General features: G+C 32.4%; 1 protein-coding gene across 4 annotated transcripts in view; it reads left to right on the forward strand.

Moving 5' to 3' along the window:
- Positions 1–22,877, forward strand: part of LOC125830655 (peptidyl-prolyl cis-trans isomerase FKBP15-1-like) — a 1,183,135-nt gene that overhangs the window by 731,217 nt on the left and 429,041 nt on the right. The window lies entirely within an intron of this gene.

Raw genomic sequence — 22,877 nt, forward strand, 5'->3', positions numbered from 1 at the left:
AAATTACACCTCCCTAAAGAAGTATAAGCGATCATTATCAAGTAAAGAACCCAACTTGTAGGTTGGGGTCGATCCCACGAGGAATATGGTTTAGACTTAACTTTAACTTACGATTATATTTGTTTAGTCAACGTATTTTTGAGATAAGTAAGTAAAAGGGGGGGGGGGGTGTTTGTGTAACAAATAACTGATTGTTGTTTAGAGAGCAAGTGAGCAAGATTCGAACTTTAGTTGTTATCAATGAGAAAAAGAAACTAGGGTGTATGTGTTCCCCATAAGCTCATAACGCGGTAATCCTAGTAATAATAATCCTTTCCTAGTGTATCACATGCAAAGTGGTAAGTTATGTATCCCTAAGTGCTTGGTCCACCAAATAGAGAATTTCACCCCGCACCTTAGTCCGCTACATGTGTATAATTTACTAACCCTTACCTTTACCTCAAATTAGACATCACATCAATGTATAGATTAATTTTCACCCTCTTACCAATTGACATTAGACTATTAGATATTATCACACTAAATCTCTGTTGATAGTTCTTTTCTTATTAACTACCTCATTGGTCCGACAAGTAGCAACAAGACGAGTTCTAACGTTGTCCACCGTTAAAAAGACTTCTAAACGAAAGAATTATCAATGCATGCAACAAAACTATTCAAGAACTACTTAGTTACTATTCATACTTTGTTAATCGCTCATGGTTCCCACAACCCTAGTTGTGGATTTAGTTATCCATGCTAGCAAGAACTCAATTCATATTTTTAGAAGAAGAATTCATGAACTTACGTAATGAGTAGAAGAAACCCGTAGTCTCCAATTGAAATTCAAAGCAAGAATCTTTATAAACCGAAATTAGGAAATCAAATTGCTAGAGTTTGCAAGTTAATTCCCAAGAAAATACCAAAAACTAAAATTTAACAATAATGTCTAACCCCCAAAAATGAGGTTTACATACCCTATTTATAGAAAAACATGTCATAAACAAAAAGGAAACAAAATAAGGAAATAAACTTTTCTGGATGCGGCTTCAATCGACGATACTGACCTACGAACCGTAGACTGACCTACGGTCCGTAGGTCCTTTCCGTGCCTCAATATTTAGATAATTTCTTAGAAGTTTTGGATGCTTCAACTTCAAGTTGCAATTAACGGACCTATAGATTAGACCGCGGGTCGATCCACGGTCTATGGGTCATCGTCCGTGGCTCCATACTTGGACTTTTCAATCAGGTACTGGAGCTTCAACTTCTAGTTGCAATTGACGGACCTGCAGGACGGCCCGTAGGTCGACCTACGGTTCGTCACTCTCCTCTGTAGCTCCACACTTGGTCAGATTTCCCTGAAGATCAGTCCACGCCTACCCACTGACATACCATGACTAGACCTACGGTCCGTTGGTCACTTTCGTGGGTGGCCACTTTTGTAGAATTTCAGTTATATCTCTCTCGACATCGTCCAAGCCTATTTTTTTTGCAAATTTAGCACAATAAACATTATTTCTAACACAAAATGTCCCTATACCCACACAACTCTTAAGTGGAATGTATTAAAAATACCGTAAACTCATGGTATATCAACTCCCAATGGGGAGATAATGTGCTTAGATAACAAGGTTGTTGAGTGTTCTTGATGTTCACGATTTAGGTTGGCTTGAAATTCTCACCTTAAGAGGTGTAGTGAGTTTGAGAAGTTTAGACCCGGTTTGGTAGACTCATATGAGACCTTGAGTGGTGTTGGTGAGGTTGCTTGTGAGCAAGAGTTGCTTAATGAGAACCTCTCCAATTTAGAAGTACCGGTTGGGATCTTAGACCTACAAGCTAAGAAATAGAAGAGTAAGGAAGCACTTCCATGAATATGTTGAGGAGTAGTATTTTAGTAAGGGTTATAGTGAGGGTGCTACTTGGGAGGCAAAAGGCCAATGAGAAATCCCGATATCCTCATTCTCTTTCTTCTATTCCTATTAAAGTTTGAGACAAAGAGTTCCTTATGGCTTGTTTCATGTTTTAAAGTCATGTGTGATTATGTGTTTCCATGGTCTCCTTATGTTATGCAAGTTCTTGATGAATTCATGTTTAATGAGAAAATGAGTTTTCATGATTTTTTAATCCTCAAGCTGATGTGCATTTAGTATGAGTTGCCTATATGCTTCATGAGTTGAATTGTTGAACATGCTTAAATATGCTTTTGAAAGTAATCATAATTTGATTTATGATGTTATGATGAGCATGCTTTGAGTTGGAGAAGGTAATTCCTCCAATGAAATGAGAAATGTTGAAGTTTTCATGCATAATGGGTTTGTAGATGTAGTTCCTACTTCCTTGTGTTGCATTGAATATGTTTGAGATGGAGTTGATGATTCCTCATTATTTTGTGCATTGTTATGATGTTTCATGCATGATGGGCTGCTAGTCTTGAATCTTTAATTCCGTAAGGTGTTTAAAGTGTCATTCGAGGATGAATGTTCTTAAGGGGGAAATAATGTAACACCTCGAAAAACTAGTAGGTGAGACTAGAGCCTCACGAGTGTGTTGTTGAGTTTGATGTGGACTTTTATGTTGTAAAATTGTTTCCCAAGTTTAGGTTGAGGGGTTTAGGGGTTAAACGTCAAGGTACGACCCCCGTAGGACCAACCAAGGGTCTTTGAGGAGGACCCTAAATCCTAACCCCAAGGCTGCCCCAAAGAACCAAAAGCTATCAAAAACTTAAGACCTACGGATGTGACCTACTCCCCGTAGGTCCATCCACGGCTCATGGGGTAATTTGACTTAAAAATCATTATATGCACGTCCCCTAAAGTACCCTAAATACCCCTCACTTAGTTGGACTCTTTAATGAAGTAAAGATCGATTTCTGAATTTCTGCATTTTCATCGCGGAACAAGTCCGCGACGCGAAGCTGTTCCCTGAAGATATTTGGAATTAAATTTTGAGACAGTAGAGTCTGTGACATGACCGCGTCACGAACTAAACTTTTGCTCCTTGGGGGAGCTAGTCCACGACGCGGAGCTATTCCCTCCAAGTGCAATTTGCAAGCTGCCTTGGCAGCTTGCTTGGCCAAGATTGGGGTCCTCCTCGGGGCCTCTTAGGGTGGCCCCGGGCGTCGTATTCGAACATTTTGACCCTATAAATATATATTTACCTAATTTAAACGTTTTTACAAGATTGTACCATCATACGACACACCCAAACCTTCCCAAAACCTAAGGACACACTAGAACACATTCTTCTCTAGTTTCCGGGCGTCGTGGTCGTTTCTTGACGTTTAGACTTTTACTCTTCCATACTAATTCAATTGCATTAATTTAGGTTTAGAAACATCATTTTAACTATTTTTAAGTCATTATTCATAAAGTGAGGCTCTAACTTAAGTCGTAAAATTTCTGGGGTGTTACAAGATTGTAGGAGTAACCCCTTTCCATTCCAAATCCAACCGTCATTCGAAGACGAATGATCCCAAAGGGGAGATATTGTCACACCCCAAAAAATTTCAAGTTAAGACTCGAATCATTATTCATTTGTGAATAATATTTTAGAGTGTGATTCTAAATTTTCTTAGGTGTTAAGGTGACTAGATGTACACCTCGAGTTTCAAAAAGAACTAAAGAGAAATTCGTTCAAGTCACCCATCAGTTTTTAGTTTTGGGTCAAAAGCAATTGACAATATCTTTTAGCACATAAAGATTTAGGTGGTCCATGACCTATCAAATCGAAGGCCTTTGAGTCCTCTATCCAACGCCGCCAAGTATGCTAAATTCTGATCTTGGTTGAAAGTGTTATGCTCGTTTGAGTGCAGCCTCTCTTGTTAAGGCATTTCATCCATTTTAAGAAGGGTCTTTTGGTCTTTTCCTTTACCCACTAAGCTTGAACATGTTTTTCTCACCCAAGTTAGGGGTCAAATCAGATGCTAAGTTAATTTTGGCATTCCAAAATGTGTAGGGATTTTAGAACGAAGTTTCAAGAGGACAAGAAGAGGGTTTCAAGTGTTTCTTTCAAGAACTAAGGATTTCGCCAAGAATAATTGTTCTTTCCCGGTATGTGAGGTTTCCCATAGTAATGGATTTGTTTGCCTCCCGCTAAACAAGAAATTCTTCTATTAATTTATCCATGAAATCGTGTATGTAAAGATTCTTGAGTAGTTCTTAAGTTTTAGCCTCTTTCTTTATCTATGGAGGTTTTTGAGTTCTTGAGGTGAAGGTCTTGCGAATGAGTGGTGTTTCTTGATAGAATTTGTGTGATTGTTCGTTAAATTTGTGCTGGTTTTATGAATCAAACAGAGTTTGAAATAAACCAATCGATTCTAGATGAGTTAGAACCCGAAATAAACAAGAAAATTCATCAATTTCTAGGTTCGGGCTAGGGCAATGCACCCCCATAGTGCCAGGAGGGCTAGCGCCCTGAACCAGCAATGCGCCCCAAAGTACTCCCAGTATTTTGAGGCAAGGCGCGACGCGCCACTGATGTGCCAGGGTCGCCAGGTCCATTTCTTTTTCGTTCTTCATCCCATATGTGTTCTTTCAAATCGTGTCTTCACTCTCTTCTTGATATTAACTCTTAAAGTCTTCATTAATACTTGAGAGAACCTCCAAATCCTAATCACATTTCTTAATTTACATTACAAATTAAATTAATGTTAAGAAGAAAGTTAAAGAACTCCCTTCTGAGTCATTTCGAGAAGTCTTTTGCAATTAACTATAGACTTGAACTAAGTCTTGAGTAAAGGAGTATGAGAATGAGAAGAGTTGTATTCATGAGTTATATATTGTTATTGAGATCCTCGAGTTGAGTCGTTCATGTCTATAATACCACATGAACTCTATGAATTGAGTATTCTTGAGATGAGTAGTATTATAAGTTATGAGTTCTTGAGTTCTGAGTGTTGAATTTTCTATATTGTTATTGAGATCCTTGAGTTGAGTCTTTCTTGTCCATAATTCCGCATGAACCCTATGAATTGAGTATTCTTGAGATGAGTAGTATCGTTGAGTTCTAAATTCTTGAGTTCTGAGTATTGAGTTTTCTTTATGGTTATTAAGATTCTTGAGTTGATTCGTTCATGCCTTTATTTCAGCATGAACTCTATTTTGAGTTATAAGTCTTGAGAGTCTTTGAAAGTCAATCATTTGTTTTAAAACTGAGTTTTGAGGAAAGTTTAAAGAGACAGTTTTGAGTAAAGTTTAAGGGAACTAAGTATATCCAAATTTATCATTTTTACATTGAGAGAAGAGAAACTTTGGTTCCTAAAAAGAGTTTATGAGTTCAAAGATATATCACAGCAATCACCTCTTTTAAGATGATAGTTTGAGCAATTATCTCAAACTAGAGGAAGAGTATGTTTTATATATTTTGAGCATGTGTATATATTATTGGGAGTAGTATTGAGCACCGATATGGGGATGAGTTTAGACAAATCATATTCCTCATAAACCATGTATGCCAACATGGGTAAAAGATCATACTTTTTAGATGAATCATAAGTTCCTTCGGACAGAGCTTAGTGAATCCACTTAATTAAGGTGTTCTATATCCCAGCAAGGTATTGGACAATTCTGGCAGTGTGGGCAAGACTTCTATCATCAAGTAGCTCATAATGATGGTTGTTGGTTAGAGAATCTCCCAAATAAGAGTAAAGACTATTTAACTATATTTTTATACATCGTTGAGTTTATATAACTTGTTTTATAATGCTTTAAACATTACATCTTTTGTCATTACTTTCATATTGGAGTTGAGTTGAGGTGAGTATTGTCTTTCCATATTATCAGTTCAGTTAGCTATGTTATAGTTTCCCCTTACATACTCGTACATTCAAAGTATTTACGTCATTCGACCTGCATCCTTTATGATGCAGAAACATGTATTTAGAAATATCAACAGGCGCTTCGTTGAGATCCCTTTACACTGCAGTTAGCTTTGGTAAGCCTTCTTATATTCTGGAGGATTTCACATTTACTTTCCAATTAGTGGTATTGAAGTGTCGGGGGTCTTGTCCCGACATCCTTCCTTAATAGAAGAGGCCTCGTAGATAGATAGATAGAGTTTAGGAGTTTTTGAGTATTTACATTCTTTGAAATGTTTTACAAACTATAAGTATTTATATTGAGTATTGTTCGGACTTTTTGAGTTAAGTATTTGAGTTTAACAGATTTAATTCAGTTTTAAGCCTATTATTTCTTGAGTTAGTTTTCCATTTGTAGTCAGCCAGGATGAGCGTTATCTTGGGGACCATCAATGTTTCTTAAGTGTCGGCCATGTCAAGGGAGTAGGCTCGGGTCGTGACAAACTTGGTATCAGAGCACAGAGTTCAAGTGTCCTAGGATGTCTATGAAGCAGTGTCAGTAGGATCTTATTTATGGTTGTGAGGCCCCCACTTCTATAAATGAGGGACTACAGACATTTAAGAAAAGTTTTCCTTCTTTCATACTCTAAATTGTGCAATAGAACTATTTTTTAGGAACTTATTCATAGTCGCACGTTTCCCAAAATCCATTCGACTACCCCTCAAACTTAAGGTGGTTGAAAAGAAAAGTCAGAACATTATCGATGAGTGACTATCAGCAAAATCTTGAGAAAGTCATGAGACTGCAGAGGGGCTTGAAAGAAACCCGTGAATAAGCTTAAGTGTTTGAATTTTGAAAGAAGGCACTATTTTTCATATGAATCATGATTTTAATCTAAATATGAGATGTATTTCAGACTCTCTTCTTTATGTCTTGTTTCACTGGATACCTTTTAAGAGGGGAGCATGTTTTAGAGCTCAGGTAGTATTTTCACCCGAAAAGATAGCATGAGTTATGAGGTTATAAGTAATAGTAGTAAAAGTGCACAAGGTTAGAAGGATGCATGCAGAAGTATAGTAATCTATGAAAGGGAGATAGTGATGAGGCAAATTATGTGGTTACAGTCATGCACCCAGTGAAGTTATTACTGATGAGTTTTCCTTTATCAGTAAACTAAGGAATAATAATTTTGTATAGAATTCATGATAGAAAGTAGAGGAGTAGTTACTAGTCAGGATGAGTTAGAATATACTTTAACCAGAATGTCTATGTGCCATCGTGTTAGGGAATACTAAATATATGTGTAGAATAAGAGAGCAGAGTATTCATGACGTGATAGACCCAAGTTAGACTTATGACTTTGAAGGGAATGCGACGGTAAACTATAAGTATGTAGACTGAGAGATAAAGATTGACTACTTGTCATGAGGTCTTAGTGAGAGAGTAATTCTTAATTTTATCTATTAGTTATAAGTTAGTATAGTAAGTGAGCAATCCTATTGATATTTGTGTTTAGTAATAGACACTAAGCTTGAATTTGAGATGAGTATCGTGATCAAAAGAATAGCAACATGAGGGAGATGATGTTAGTTTTAAGATCAAATCCAGTAGGTTTGACATAGAGTAGGAGAGAAAATTATAATGTTAGTTGCATTGAATGTGAGTGGTACAAGTGTGGGATTCTGAATTTTGATAAGAGTAATAAAGTGCGGCTAAGTCATTAGAGTAACAAGAGTATTAAGAGGTGTAACCGAGATTGTATGTAGTCAGACGAGGTTCCAATTAAGTTATAGTTTTCATGTGTGCCTAGTTAGTATGTTTCAGTTGTTAATACGGGATAGGTTGATGTAAACGTTATTTTTCCTTAAGGGTTAAATGAAGCGACCTTATAAGCCAATGAAAGAGGTTTAAGAGAAGCATCTTAGAGAGTGGTCCTAGAAGAAATCTTAGTACCGGCACATGGAGATTTCAGTAGCTAGGAGATAAGCCTCTCCCAAGTATTAAAGTGAAGTGAATGTAGACCAGCTTACAGATGATTGAATTGAACCATAGCTTTAAAGTGTCATTTTCAAACCTAAGGGGGAGATGATAAGATGAGAACCAATTCAAGTGTTAAGAATCAGAAAATAAGGTGTTCAGAAAGAATTATAGTGTTATATCAATCCATTCATAATCTTATGTATTCCTCAAAGCTCACTCATTCCAATAACTTATTGATGTTCTAATATCTTAATTATGTTCATGACCTATGCTCATACACTTCAGAGAGATTCACATTTATGCTCAGATTCCATAATAAGGGGAAAAGACTTTAGCCCATTGATCTCAATCTTACTCCATAAAGTTATGGATATCAACCTCACAATATGAACTTATTCATATAAGCACTTATGTCTGATAGTATACCCAGTCTCGCAAATTCATAATTTGATATTAATGGCTAGCAAAATAATGGTATGTCATACATACTCTTATATTAGAACTCTCGAATAACTCGTGCTTATGATCTTTCGTCATAACGCACTTTCAGTTATCTTTTTTTAGTTTTGAGAGTGGTATTGTTAATAGTAGTTGTGTGATGATAGAGAAGAGGATTGCTATTTCTTATTGTGATATTGATGGTGTGTTTATTCCATCCAAGGTTACAAAAGTGGAGGAAGGATGAATGAAGTCTTACTATGAGTAATAGTTAAATGAGAAGTAATTAGTCGATTCCTGGTAGTAATGTGTGAATTTTCAGTTGGTAGAGATGATGAAAGAATGAAAAATTCTTAGGAAGTTGGTTAGTAGGAGTCCATGGAGTGGCTAAAGTACTAAGATTGAATGTGGTGTTGTTAACATATGGACAAATGTGTGATACATTAGGTGGTTCTTGATATGAGCTCAAGGTTGGCTGAATGTAGCGGTAAGGAGAAGTATTCTCGGGATGAGATTCCACTAAAGAGATACAAATATCGGATCTAGTGGTTTAGATTAGTATAAACATATCATTGTGTAGCACCTTGTGGATAAGAGATTAGGCTTGAAAATTGTAAGAGAAAGCGATTTGAGTTAGATGTTTGTAAGAGTAGTCATATACTCTAATAGGAGTTAGAAGTTGCAGCTAATGGGGTGTAGTAATCAGAAAAAAGAGTATAGTTGAGAAGTATTGCTAAGCTTAACAACTACCACTCATATTACTCAAGGCATAGTATTCATATTCTTACTTCATGCCCAGAATTCCTTTTTTTCAGATAAGCTAACTTCAGATAGAGCGTGACTTTATTCAAAACAATATCGTTCTTGACTTATGTACTATAGAGAGTTCCAAACTCTTGGTATGAATCAGTTCCGCCTATGTTAGTAGGCAAGTTCAGAAGTCAGAGAGATTGTAGGAGTAACCCATTTCCATTCTCAATCCAACCGTCATTCGAGGACGAATGATCGCAAGGGGGATATTGTAACACCTCAAAAAAAATTATGTTAAGACTCAAACCATTATTTGTCTATGAATAAGATTTTACATAGTGTTTCGAAATTTTCTTGAGTGTTAAGGTGACTAGATGTAACACCTCGAGTTTCAAAAAGAACTAAAGAGAAATTTGTTCAAGTCACCCATTAGTTTTTAGTTTTGAGTCAACTTTAATCAACCATATATTATAGCACATAAAGAGTTAGGTGGTCCATGATCTATCAAATCGAAGGCATTTGAGTCCTCTTTCTAACGCCGCTAAGTTTGCTAAAATTTGAGCTCGGCTGAAAGAGTTGTGCTCGTTTGAGTGCACCCTCTCTAGTTAAGGCATTTCATCCTTTTTATTAAAGGGTATTTTGGTCTTTTCCTTTATCCACTAGGCTTGACCATGTTATTCTCACCCAAGTTAGGGTTCAAATCAGAAGCTAAGTTAATTTTAGCATTCCAAAACGTTTAGGGATTTTAGAACGAAGTTTCAAGAGGAGAAGAAGAGGGTTTCAAGCGTTTCTTTCCAGAACTGAGGATTTCGCCAAGAACAATCGTTTTTTCCAGGTATGTGAGGTTTTCCATAGTGATGGACTTGTTCGTCCTCATGCCAAACATGAAATTCTTCTACTAATTCATCCATGAAATTGTTTTTGTAAAGATTCTTGTGTAGGTCTTGAGTTTTAGCCTCTTTCTTTATCTATGGAGGTTTTTGAGTTCTTATGGTGAGGGTCTTGCGAATGAGTGGTGTTTCTTGATTGCTTCTTGATAGAATTTGACTGATAGTTCGTTAAATTTGAGTGATAGTTCGTTAATTGTAATACTCGAATATTAAAATCATTAAAAAGTATATTTTTATTAGAATCAATTTTATTTCCAATATTCCTTTCAAATGTATAAACATATAATATAAATAGAAGAAATCATAACATACATAAAAGTCTTTTTCAAAACCTAAGTTTTCAAATTATAAACCAAAAGCTACATAAAAACATCAACTATATTTTGTTTTAGGTAAATATGAAAAAAAAAATATGTATAAAAATAGCTTGTTACTAGACCTTTGACTATATATTTCTTCACCAAGATACTTGTTTATTTAATTAGTTTTTGCTACTCAAGAAATAAGTGAATGAAAACATGATATCAAAGTTTTAAAAAAAACACATCTTATTGTATCATCCAAAAAAAGAATATAAACGCAAAAAACAACTCCAATTTGTTTATCTACGTATACTCACCAATCTAATATTCTAGATTCATGAAATAAACAGACCAAATAAAAATGTTTTGTGAAATATTGATATTCATTTGGTGAGTAGGCATAAATATAATGGTATTAATTTTTTTTTAATCAAGTTATAAAGTATTTTAAGTTTTCAAGACTCATAAATGCACAAATTAATACTAATATGAAAATAATATGTTCAGTGTATTTGAGAATTTATAGAAAAGGCCAACGGCAAGATATATATGTTTCATTAACGCTTAATTTTTTTCCCAAAGATAATAGAGACGTTGCATATCTTAATGAGTATGGAGCAAGGAAAAAATATTTAAGTCTTACAAAATATAACTACTCTAACAATCCCTATAATCAATATTTAAATACCCCGAGCTAAGAAAACTCATATGCATGAAATTTTGTTTCTTCTTCTTTTTTTCTCCCAATTGAATTTTATATCGAAGTATGATTCTTGTAGATATTTAATTAGTTGAAATGTGAGTGTCATATATTTGTGGTGATTTGTTTTTTCTCTTTTTCTTATGTAATTTTTTTATTTATGATAATTAATTTTCTTGAACGTTTTTAGTCTGTGAAAATGTACTATAGTAAATTAAGGAAATTATTTGCAGGCAAACAATAAAAGATTTATAGGTAGATATTTCAATTATTTTTCTCTTGGATATTTTTTGTGATCATATCATCTAACTTTTAAGAATTTAATTATTCATTAAAATATTAAACTTGATTGGAATGTTCAATGAATTAATTTGTAAGACTATCATTTTGATTATATGTGAGTGGATTGTATTCGCAAGAACAAAAATGATATTTCAACAGAGGTATTTTAAAAAATGATCTAATACTATATAATGAGGGAAAAATATATAACAAAATTTAAATATTACTTCTATAATTATATACTATAAAGCTAAAAATGTATAACAACTTAACTTTCCTTTGTGTCACTTCATGATATTTTTGGTTTATACTATACTAAAGCTAAAAATGCATAACAACTGAACTTCCTTTTGTGTCACTACATGGTATTTTGATTTATTTGAAGAATTTTATTCCTTCTAACGAATATGATATACGTCAAGCCTCAATGTTTGAATATTATACAAAGAGATCAATGAATATTGGAATAAAATTAATTTAAAAATAAACATTGTGAATGAAACATATAAAGAAGACAAAATATATAGAAAGTAATACTTCTCCAATCATATTTGAGATTATTAAGATAGGCATACAAGTATCATACATTTATTTTGTGAAGGTAAATCCAATTAGATGTAACTTTCAAAGAATGAAAACATGTAGTAAAATAAAACTAAAAAGAGTAATACCATAAGTGAGAAAATAGACAAGAAATGTAAAGAGTCAAGAGAGAGTTTTCTTATTCTTCCAAGTATATTCAAGTGTTTCCCAAATCTTCAAGTGCATAACACAATCTCAAAACCTCTATTTATATTGTTATAAAGAGGCATACAAAAAGATAACAAGAAGCATGATATTAATTATTGATAATGTGGGGAATATCAAGGGGTGCAGAAGATAAATGAGGAGATGGTGGAGGTGTAAGTATTATTGCACATAGTGGTGAAATTACACCTTGAAGTTATGGACAGCTACATAAATATAATATATTTACAACAAAATATGAATTATACATAAATAATAACTAAATTAAAAATGAGGAGAAAAAACTATAAGATGCCCAAAAAAAGAGAAAAAAGCTAAATAGGAATGGAGGTCATAGAGAGGTGCCACATCTCCTTGTCTTTATCTAGCTTTATATATATATATATATATATATATATATAAATATATTATTTTATAATGACAAATTATTATAAATATCTATTATAAGTTTCTTAATTAAATTTTAGTTTTATTAAATTAAAATATATAAATTCAAATTTTCAATCAATATTATAAATAAATAAAAAATTAAATTAAATATCAATGTTATATTAACATGATGATTAAATATAATTAAAAATAACAAAAAAAAAATGAGTTCAAAATTATTCCACAAAATTAATCACGACATACAAAAAAAAAAATTAGGGGTGACAATTTGGCGGGTTGGATTAAATTTGGGCAAGTCAAAATGGGTCAAGACAATAAACAGGTCAAGACCCAACCAAACCCAACTCAATTTTTTTTGGGCCAAAACAGGTTAATAACGGGTCATAACTCAACCAGCCCAATTTTTACTAAGTTTCAATAGCTTTGTTTGTTATTTTATAAGTTTTTAGTACCTAATAAAAAAATTATTATAATTATATATAATATATAAAATTAAAAAATATTTTGACAAGATTTCTCAAAAAGCAATTTGGGTTACATATCAACCCAATTTTTAATGGCCTTGAAATCGGTTGAGCTAACAAATGGGAGAGTCAATAACCAACCCAAACTTAAATGGGTTGAATCGGGTTGGACAGTTAGGTTTGATTTTGCCACCCCTATAAAAAAAATTCACCACAAAAATATATAAAGTCCTAAGTGTTTTTTCTAATCCTGCAAAAGTATTGTTGTTATCTTTTTTTTTATCCTACAAAATGATACGTAAAATAATGTATAAAATATAAAATAATAATATATAAACATAAAATAAAAATAATGTGAAAATAAAAAGTAATTTTTGTAAATAAAACTTAACCAAACTTATGAGATATGTTAATTAATTAATAAGAGGTATATATATATATATATGGAAGGGATATTTTGGTCTTGAAAAAAATAATTTCATGCTTCTGCTTTTTTTAAGAAGCAGACATTTTTACTTATTCTCAACAACACTTTCAGTGGCATAGCCAGAAATTTTACACAGGATGTCCAAAAATTTCATAGCTAATAAAAATAATTTGATGAATGGCACTTAAATTTTGTAAATCAAACTACGTAATATTAATGATTATTTTTTTAATTAAAAAATATACCAAAAATTTTAAAATAACGTTTATTTGATAGGAAGTGAACAGACAAAAAGAAAAAGAGAGAGAAAATCCAGTTTAGAGTGAAATCACTTTTATGCTTCAAGATTTCGCGAACCTCTGATGACTAACAACGAGAAATGAAAAATTAAGAGTAGAATCAAACGAGTTATATTAAAAGAAATTCTATACGGAGCATTTTCACTTTTAGTAGCTTTATGAAATAAATAAATAAATAGGATTTGCTTATTATCTTTAAATTAAATAATTACTTTTAAATAATGAAAAGAAAAAAACTCAAAAGTCAAATAACTTTTTGAATTATTTTTAAATAACAGATTTATTAACTACGAGGGGAATCGAACTCATGCACAACAGGTTGCAAAGGGCTTAGCTTGGGTTGAATGACTGAAATCACTAAGCTAAGAAACTTTCTTGTTTTTCAAGGGTGTCCAAAATGTGTTATTTAACCATTTAAAGTATCATTTTACATATAAATACGGTGTAATTTTTCGACGAAGGGTGTCCAATCGGACATCCTAAGCTAAGGATAGCTACGGCCCCTAGCACTGCTTCTACCTTCATTTAAAAGCAATTTTACTAATTTGTCATAACACCTTAATTTTTCAAAAAAAATATTTTCTCAATCAAAATAAATATTTTTAACCTCTAAACGCCAATGTGCAACGTACTCTAAATCAATTATCCATTTGAAAGGAAGGAAAGTGACAAACACCAATTGTTATACGCATCCATATTAACTCCAAAATCCATAATATATAATACTTAAGGAATTAAATTAAATTTGAATTCAATATAGTGTAGAAATTTGTTTACAACATCAGATAACCTAAAAATAACTTAAATATAACTGTCCATAATATGAGAGTGAAAATAGTAATTTGAAGGAAATATAAGACTATACCTATTACAGTTGGTTAAATAAAATGTTGGCTTTAGTATATTTTATTTCATTAAAATATAAAAATTAAATCAAAACAATAATTTAAAAAGTTTGTTTGGAGTATCAACACCAGATTAAAAAAAAAAAGGTATCCTATCATAAGAATATTAAAGTAACAAAAGTAGATAATGTGGGGTGGAGAATAAATGCTATTCTACAAAGGGGGCCTGTCCTTTTTCTGAGTTAATATCATCTGATGACTCAAAGAAAATTTAGTTAGTAAAAGTCATGAAATTTATTTTGTATTAATAAACTCATTTAATTTAAGTATTTGTATGAATAAAATTACACAACAAAATTTATCATTAAAAAATTAACTTGACAAAATAAATTATCATTTATGTCATACTAATTCACTTTGAAATTTGTAGATAAAAAAATAATAATTAAAAGCAAATTGAGCCTTTTGTTTTTCATAACAGAAAGTCAACTATTTTCTTGTTTTAGAGATTTTGATCATTCAGTCTGTTTTTGTAACGTTCATATTGTGATCATCAATGTTTGAAATTAGAATTTTTACGTTTGAAATATATCTAATTCTATTTAAGTAAATATATCTCAGGGTCACTTGCGTTTGAGGATTATCTAGTAAAGTCATTCCACTTAATTTCGTATAAAAAAAATCACCCAACTTAGATATTTTATCTTATATAATCATTCAATTAAATTTTTATTAAAAAGAAATCTAACATGAAAAAAATAAATTAAAACTCTATTCCGACATAGACCCCAAAAATAGAACAAGATTAAAGAAGACTAGTATTTAGAATTTATTTGAGTGATTTTTATTGATGCAAATGTCTAAGTTGAGTGATTTTATTGATAAAAAATATAGTTTAATGATTTTTCTTGATAAATTTTCAAAATTAAGTGACCTTTTGAGATATTAATTTCGTTTTTCTAGGTAAAACTTACTAAGTTTTTTGAGTTATTATAATTAATTGTACAGTATTTTATCATCTCAGATAGATTTAGAGCCTGTTTAGCATTGTTGTTGGGAGGCCAAAAGGGCTTTTGTTTTTTAAAAGAAAACACTTATTTTGAGAAATTTAGTGTTTGACAAATTCTTAAAACTGCTTTTAAATGAAAGCAGAAGCAGTTTTTCTGTTGTTCGGAAGAAGCTAAAATTTTCTGCTTTTTAAAAAAAGTAGAAGCAGAAATAGAAAATAATTTTTTTAAGACTAAAATATCTCTTACATATATACATATTTATCAATATATCCCTTATTAATTAATTAACATATCTCATAAGTTTGATTGATTTTTATTCAAAAATTTTAGTTTTTATGTGATAATTTTATTTATTTATTTATGTTTTATATTTTTATTTATATATTATATCGTACATGTATATATTAATTTATGTATTATTTTACAGAATTAGAAATAAAAGTAGCAACGATATTTTTGTAGACTTACAAAAAGAGAAAAAGTAACAATTAAAGATTTAGACCCTCCATAAAAAGTAACAAATAACAAATTTTTCTTTTCTTAATTTACATATAATTTTATTTTAATTTGAATTTTTTAAAACTTTAGAGTATTGTAACAAAAAAAAAGATAATAGCAAAGATTGAATCCAAAAAAATAGGTAACAAATAACAAAAAGATTCTTCTTTTCAATATTTTTCAACAATATTTATCTATGTACAATATTGATTGAAAATTTGAATCTGTACATTTTAAATTATTAAATTAAAAATGTAATAAAGTTTCTGTATTAGATGTTTAAAATAGTTTATCTCTATAAAATAATCTTAATATTAAAAGCACATTGATTCTTGCCCTTTTTCGTAATTTGACTCTCAAAAGCAGTTTTTAAAGAAAAATAGTCAAACACAAATTGCTTATCATAAAAGCACTATTCAAATGAATTTGCCAAACACAAATTGTTTTTTTGAAAAACACTTTTCTGAAAAGCTATTTTAAAAATGCGCTTTTAAAAATAAGCAATTTTTAGCAACAATGTCAAACATGCTCTTAGCCTATTTGTGAATTAGTAATTTTCTTTAAGTCTAAAAATCCCTTTTGGAGCTAAAGAGAAAAGAATACTTGTGTTCATGTCCCATTTCTCTAATCATCAACCATTAATTAACCCATTTAAAACATTATCATGAAAACATTTAATTAATTAAATCCTTAAGTACGTATATGATTGTCACAAATGAAACTTCACGTTTACTAATTTTAACAGTTGAATTAATCTATCACCAGTAGTGTAGCCAACCCCTAATATAATTATAATTAACAAACTCATTTTGACCAAATCTCTCCTTCTCTCATTTTACTTTTCCTAAGGGACCATGTTAGCAAACGTAACCCCATTGACAAAAGAAGCACCCCATTGACAAAAGAAGTTAAAATATTCTCAACTTTATTCACTAAAGTTACATTGTTTATCTCATCAAAAGAGAATTATTTTTAATTTTACCCTATCATTAAATAGTAATTTTTAAATTTATTGAAGTACTAGTAATCAAATTTCAGATTTTTCAAAATATAGTTATAAGTAATCCTTTTATTTTATATTACTTGGCCCCATTATTAACATGACACCTAACACGCTTCTTGAGAATCCTTTAATTTGAAATGCATTGTATTGACTAAAAGTAATATCAAGAAAAAATAATAATATTCTCTTAATTTGCTAAATGTACAAATAAAATAAAATATTTATTTTTATATAGCGAAATAAAACGAAATAGAGGAAGTATAACATAATAAAATAACTACATAATTAAGGCATACCAAATGCAAATCAAACAAGTAAATTCTACGATAAGATAGTCACTTGCACGCGTTTTAATGTAATTATATTAAAAAGAAGAGACTCGTTGGAGACGTGAAAAATTTTAATTCGAGAAATTAATCTTGCCGCATTTTTTAGCCGAGAGTTTATGGATTGGTTTGGATCGGAGAAAAATTAGTTTAGTCGCCCTTTTAATAATTAAAGTCAAATTAAATCAAATATAATTCATATTCATTAGTTTAATTTTTTTTTAGATTTTTAAGAAACATAATGATATTTCTCTCTTTTTTTCCCCCTACAATTAGAAAATAATTTTTCTACTCACAATCCGTTATTAGTCATTTATTGCGGTGGTTATAATTTTCTTGAATTATGGAGAAAATATCTTAAGATCTATAAACTTTAATTTAGTAATAAAGTTGATAAGAAATACAACAAATAGATATAGGTAAATTACATATATTTATTTAAATAAATGAGTTTAGATTCATGACATATATATATATATATATATATATATATATATACTAGGAGTTTTTTATTCGGTTTTCTTTAATAAAATCAAACCAAATACTAGCGAAAACAGTTTCTATACCTATAAGGTAAGAGTCAGATCTGCTACCCTCCAACATCTCACTTTGTGGGACTATACTGGATAATTGAGTATTTTGTTATTGTTGTTGAAATCCAAACCAAAATCAAATAAAAATTTATTTATATAATCGGATTGATTCAATTTTTTATTTGAATACGTTATTAGGCAAATCATGAACACCCCTATTCATAAGTAACCGAGCCTACACCCTAGGAGAGACTGTCACTCGAGAACCATTGTTGGCCCCAAGCGAACCCTTGACATGACTTACTACTCAACGGAAGACATTACTCAACAAAGATAAGTTCATGAAATAAACTAAAATGTTATAAAGGAAAACATTCAACTGGCCAATAAGGCAACTCAAGTCATATATTCAAAACAACTGAAATATCAAGACTAATGAACTAATAAATATTTGTCTATGAAGCCTCTAATACTAAGAGGGATGTAGGGACAAGACTCCGATCATCCTAACAACTGAAATGATAAAGCAATAATAAACAGATCCTCCGAAAAGCAAGGAGGCTCACCAAATGACTCTGAAATGCTCAATTGGATCAACGAAGCGCTGGATGCTGATCCTGGTAACCTGTATCTGCATCATAAAAGATGCAGGCCAAATGGTGTCAGTACATGAAATGTCCGAGCATACGAGGGGAAAACTAAACAACACATAGGCTTGAACTTGAATCTGAAAGAAACACTTACCTCAGCTTTACTCAACTCATGGATACTCAGCTCAATGCAGAAATAAACAACAATAAGGATGCAGTTTATATAAAGCATTTAAAACAATAGATAACATCTCAAAGTATTGGAAAATACAATAATATCTCAGTTGTATATAAGAATACAAAATAAACTCTTTTTGGGAGATTCTCTAACCGACAATCATCACTATGAGCTATGTGATAATACAACGTCTCGCCCACGCTGCCAAAATTTTCTTATAACTTGCCGGGATATTCAACGTCTCAACTAAGTGGATCCACTAGTCTATGCTAAAAGCATTAAGGAATCATCTAAAAAGTATGACCCTTTCTACCCACGTTGGCAAGAAGGTTTATGGAGACTTGAGTTATTATGAACTCATCCCCATATCGGTGCTCAATACTACTCCTAAAATATACTCAGCTTCTATGTTTAAAAATATAACTCTTTCTCTGTGGTTTGAGGTTATTACTCAAAATCTATCTCTTAAAAGAGATTGAACTCAAAACTACTCATGAAAACTCATGTGGAAATCGGTGTTTCCTCTCATCTTAAATGTGAAAACATTTACTCTTTAGGAATATAGTCCCCATATAACATTTTAAAGAAATGAACTCGGCTCTACTCTTCCTCAATCTCAATGCTTAAGTCTTAAAACAAGTTTAAGAGATTTGTAAAAGACTTCTTAAAAAGACTCGAAGAACCCTCAAGACTTGACTCTTAACTCTACCGAATTATGAATTCAAGGTTGTGATTTGTGATAGGAAGGATATCGTGATGATTACGAGTGTTTTTAGATAGTTAAACAGGAGAAAGATAAAGAAATCACTGTCTAGGAGTAAATCTGCGATGCTCAGATACATTTTAATATTTGTTCCCGAATTTGTTTTTGAGGCTGTGGGGTCCGCGACCTCTCCGCGATGCAGAGAAAAATTATGTGCATAGCGAGGGCAGGTCCACGACGCGTGCCAGATTCGTTCGACTTTTTCCTTCTTCATTTTCTAACCCCCAATTCGCCTAAATTCGATTATTTTCTCAATTCCTCTTTAGATTCAGATACCCAGTATATGTACACAAGAATCTACTCATAAACGACTCTAAAATCGACACGATTTCATCAAGTACTCAACAATCCCATCCTAACTCAAGAACGAAATACAATTTCAAGAACAAAATTCAAGATCATCAACTTCCAACTTTCTAGAATGAATTTCGCTGAAATAAACATGATTGGCGCGTGGGTGAACGAACCCAATGTTATTAAAGTCTCACATACCTCTTTAGGGATCAACCCTTGGCGAAATCCACCACGAAATCTTAAGATCTTGACGAAACCTTGACCTTTTCTTCTCTTTTCTCCTCTTTCTCTTCTCTCAGAGTCCTAGAGTGATTTTGTAATGCGTGAATTGGCGTATCCAGGCGCTTCATCCAATACTAAGCATCCACAGTCGTTCAATAGTAATATAACCCAACTAGTGAGTTGGAGTTGAGTCTCAAGGGAGCAGTTTGTAATCGAGAATTAAGAGAAAAGCAAGAAAGTGTTCAAGTCAATTATAGTTATAAACCTTTACGAAGAAAAACATATCAAATTAAAGGATGACACAAGTGTCAATTATCGATGGGGGTTTTGTAATCAATTATCAATTAAAATGACAACTAAAAATGAAAATGCAAATATGAAAACGGGATTCTTGGAATGTGATAGGAATATGGGCAAAAATAAGCAACCGGGTAAATGCTATTGATAGTAAATCGTTGTAAATTGGTAACGAAGCTAGACTTTAGTGGAGGTAAATTTTTTCTCGAATAATTTACCCCAAATCAAATCGGTTTCTCTCAAACACCGATAAGTGGCAATGAAGCACAACCTACGCCTTAGTCCATTCACTCTCTCGAGCTGAATGTGTGGGAAAAGGTTTAGAATTCACTCTCTCGAGTTGAACCCACGACAACCCAATAACCACATACAATCGATTCATTAGTTTTGGTTTTAAAATCTCTCTCTCGAGCAAGTAAAAAACACGAAGATAAAATTGTATTTGCAACTACAACCCTATTAAATACAAACACCACTACTGAACAAAATCACCTTTAAACAGCAATTTAACTATCTATCAGCAATACCTAGCAGTAAATTCAACCCATATTCACATATTCACACCCCAAGGATTGGGGTTTTAGCTATACATAGTAAAGAGATAGAAATTGATACCGAAAAGTGTTTCCATCAAATGGGTACGACAAATATTGTCTTTAATCACGTCTAAGATGAAGAATCTTTAATACCCACTTCCAATTGCTTAGAAATGGAAACCTCCAAATCTTCAAAGCTAAGGAACAAAGTCTCTAAAACTCTAAGTTCTAAAAACTGAAAATAATGTTTGATATTGATTGATATAAAATCTGATACTAAGATAAGAATTTAAACAAGTATTTATAGTTGTAAAAAAATATGTTGCGAAGGACAACTCGGCGCAGTTAGTCGGGATCGCCGATCCACTCGATGATCCGCCCTTTGATCTGGTTCATCACCTTTCTGCATTGGCCTTCAGCAAATTAAAGTTTTGTAACGTTGGGCGATGGAGTACTACATTGCGGAATCGTTCAACGACTCGCCGACTGCTCCTTTATCTCGCCGATTAGATTTTCTCCTTCAGAGCTTGGCACACTGGAACATTAGGCAAAACCATAGCCATTCGGCGACTCGTCTAATGGTTTAGGTGATCCTCAGGCCGTCTTTTCTTCGTTCTTTTCAGCTGCCTTATTCCTTTCTGCCCAATAGTGTCCATGCTTAGTCGCTAACTCCAAATACCTGAAACTCAAGGATTTTCATCAGTTATTGAGACAAAATATGCATTTGAGGACACTAAATCTATCAAAATAAAGCCCTAAAAGAGTCCAAATCGTGGACTCATCAACACCCCCAACTTAAACTTTGTTTGTCCTCAAGTAAAATTCAAGTTCACCAGTTCAAAAAGGATGTCTCAAACAGTGCTACACAAGACTCAATCATGAATGCACACAAAAAGACTCAACTTACTCGTGCACTCAAAGATTCAAGTTGTGACTCACCATTACCAATTAATCTCAAGCTCACTATACTTGCTTCAAATGCAAGTTCAAGCTCAACAAAGGTATTCAAATTCCCTCACATAAAGAATGATTCCATATTCACTCAATGGTTAAATCATTTAAAGTTTCGAAATCAAGATCAACACTCACACTCGCAAAGATAAACACAATGCATGATTTCACCCATAGGTTTGCCCTTATTTTCCAACTGACTTTCGCTTTAGCTCATTCAAGATCAAAAAGGTCTTTTCAAGGCTTGTAATGAGGTTGAGTGTAATGGTATGTTCATTTAGGCTTCTAGGCTGAAATCCTCATGAAATGTGATGTGAACAACACCTTTTTTCCTTCTCTTTATCATTTTCATTCAAGCTCAAAAGTCACCTTTTATTCATCTTATATAGGTCATTGGAAACCCCATTTTCTTTGTATTTCCACATCCTTATTTCACAACTTTTTCTTTTTCAATCTCCTCTTCTTTTTCTCTCTTTTTTTTATATGGAAGGGTTCCATTTTTCTCAAAACATGGGCAAAAGGGACTTCTTTGCATTTTCTTGATTTACCTTTTGTTTTCACCACACCCCCAACTTAGGCTTTTGACCTAAGTTGGCTATTCACACAAACTACAAGTCATGAGGATTATGGGTAATAGATCGATAAAAGGTCAAAATGTTATCAAGTTTCTTCCAAGGAAAGGTTAAGGCTCAAAGGGTGCTCAAAAGAAGTTCACACACTTACAAGGTAAGCCACAAAAGAGGTATAATGTCAAATTGGTTCACACTCTTTCAAGTTGCCTAAGATTCTCTCAAGAACTTGCATGAATTAGTCAACCGGATCAACGGGGCAAATTCTATGTGTCATCACACATTGGTCACGATAAGCTCATCACACAAGGAATTGACACCAATGTAAAACAAGACTTCACACTTACGCTAGTGTGTAATGTTTATCACAAGAGACTCAGTTCGATACTTGGCTAGTCACAACAAGATGCAAACAGTTCACATATTGTCTATGCAACTTCAATTGGCCTCGTCGTAGCCGCACATTCATTTTGGTTCGATTATGAGCACTATTCGAGTCATCGGTATTGATCAAAACCGGTACTCAAATTTACAAGAGAACAGCCACATTCAACACATACAAGAGGTGGCAAAATTTTTTTGGAAGGGTCAAAAATCATTTACAATTAAAACAAGGAGCCATAAGCTCAAGCATCTACAAAACCAGTGTAAAAACACAATTTTTAGCTCAAAACCCTAATATAAACAAAACAAGAATTACGAATGTCACACAAAATGTGGGCCTCTACACCCCCCCCCCCTCACAAATAAAAGCATTTGTCCTCAAATGCAAACAAGCTAATAATATCCAAAAATCAAAAGAAATAAAGACAGAGA

Source organism: Solanum verrucosum, unplaced genomic scaffold (genome assembly GCF_900185275.1).
Source record: "Solanum verrucosum unplaced genomic scaffold, falcon-dt-bn FXZP01000297.1, whole genome shotgun sequence".
NCBI classification, from domain to species: Eukaryota; Viridiplantae; Streptophyta; class Magnoliopsida; order Solanales; family Solanaceae; genus Solanum; species Solanum verrucosum.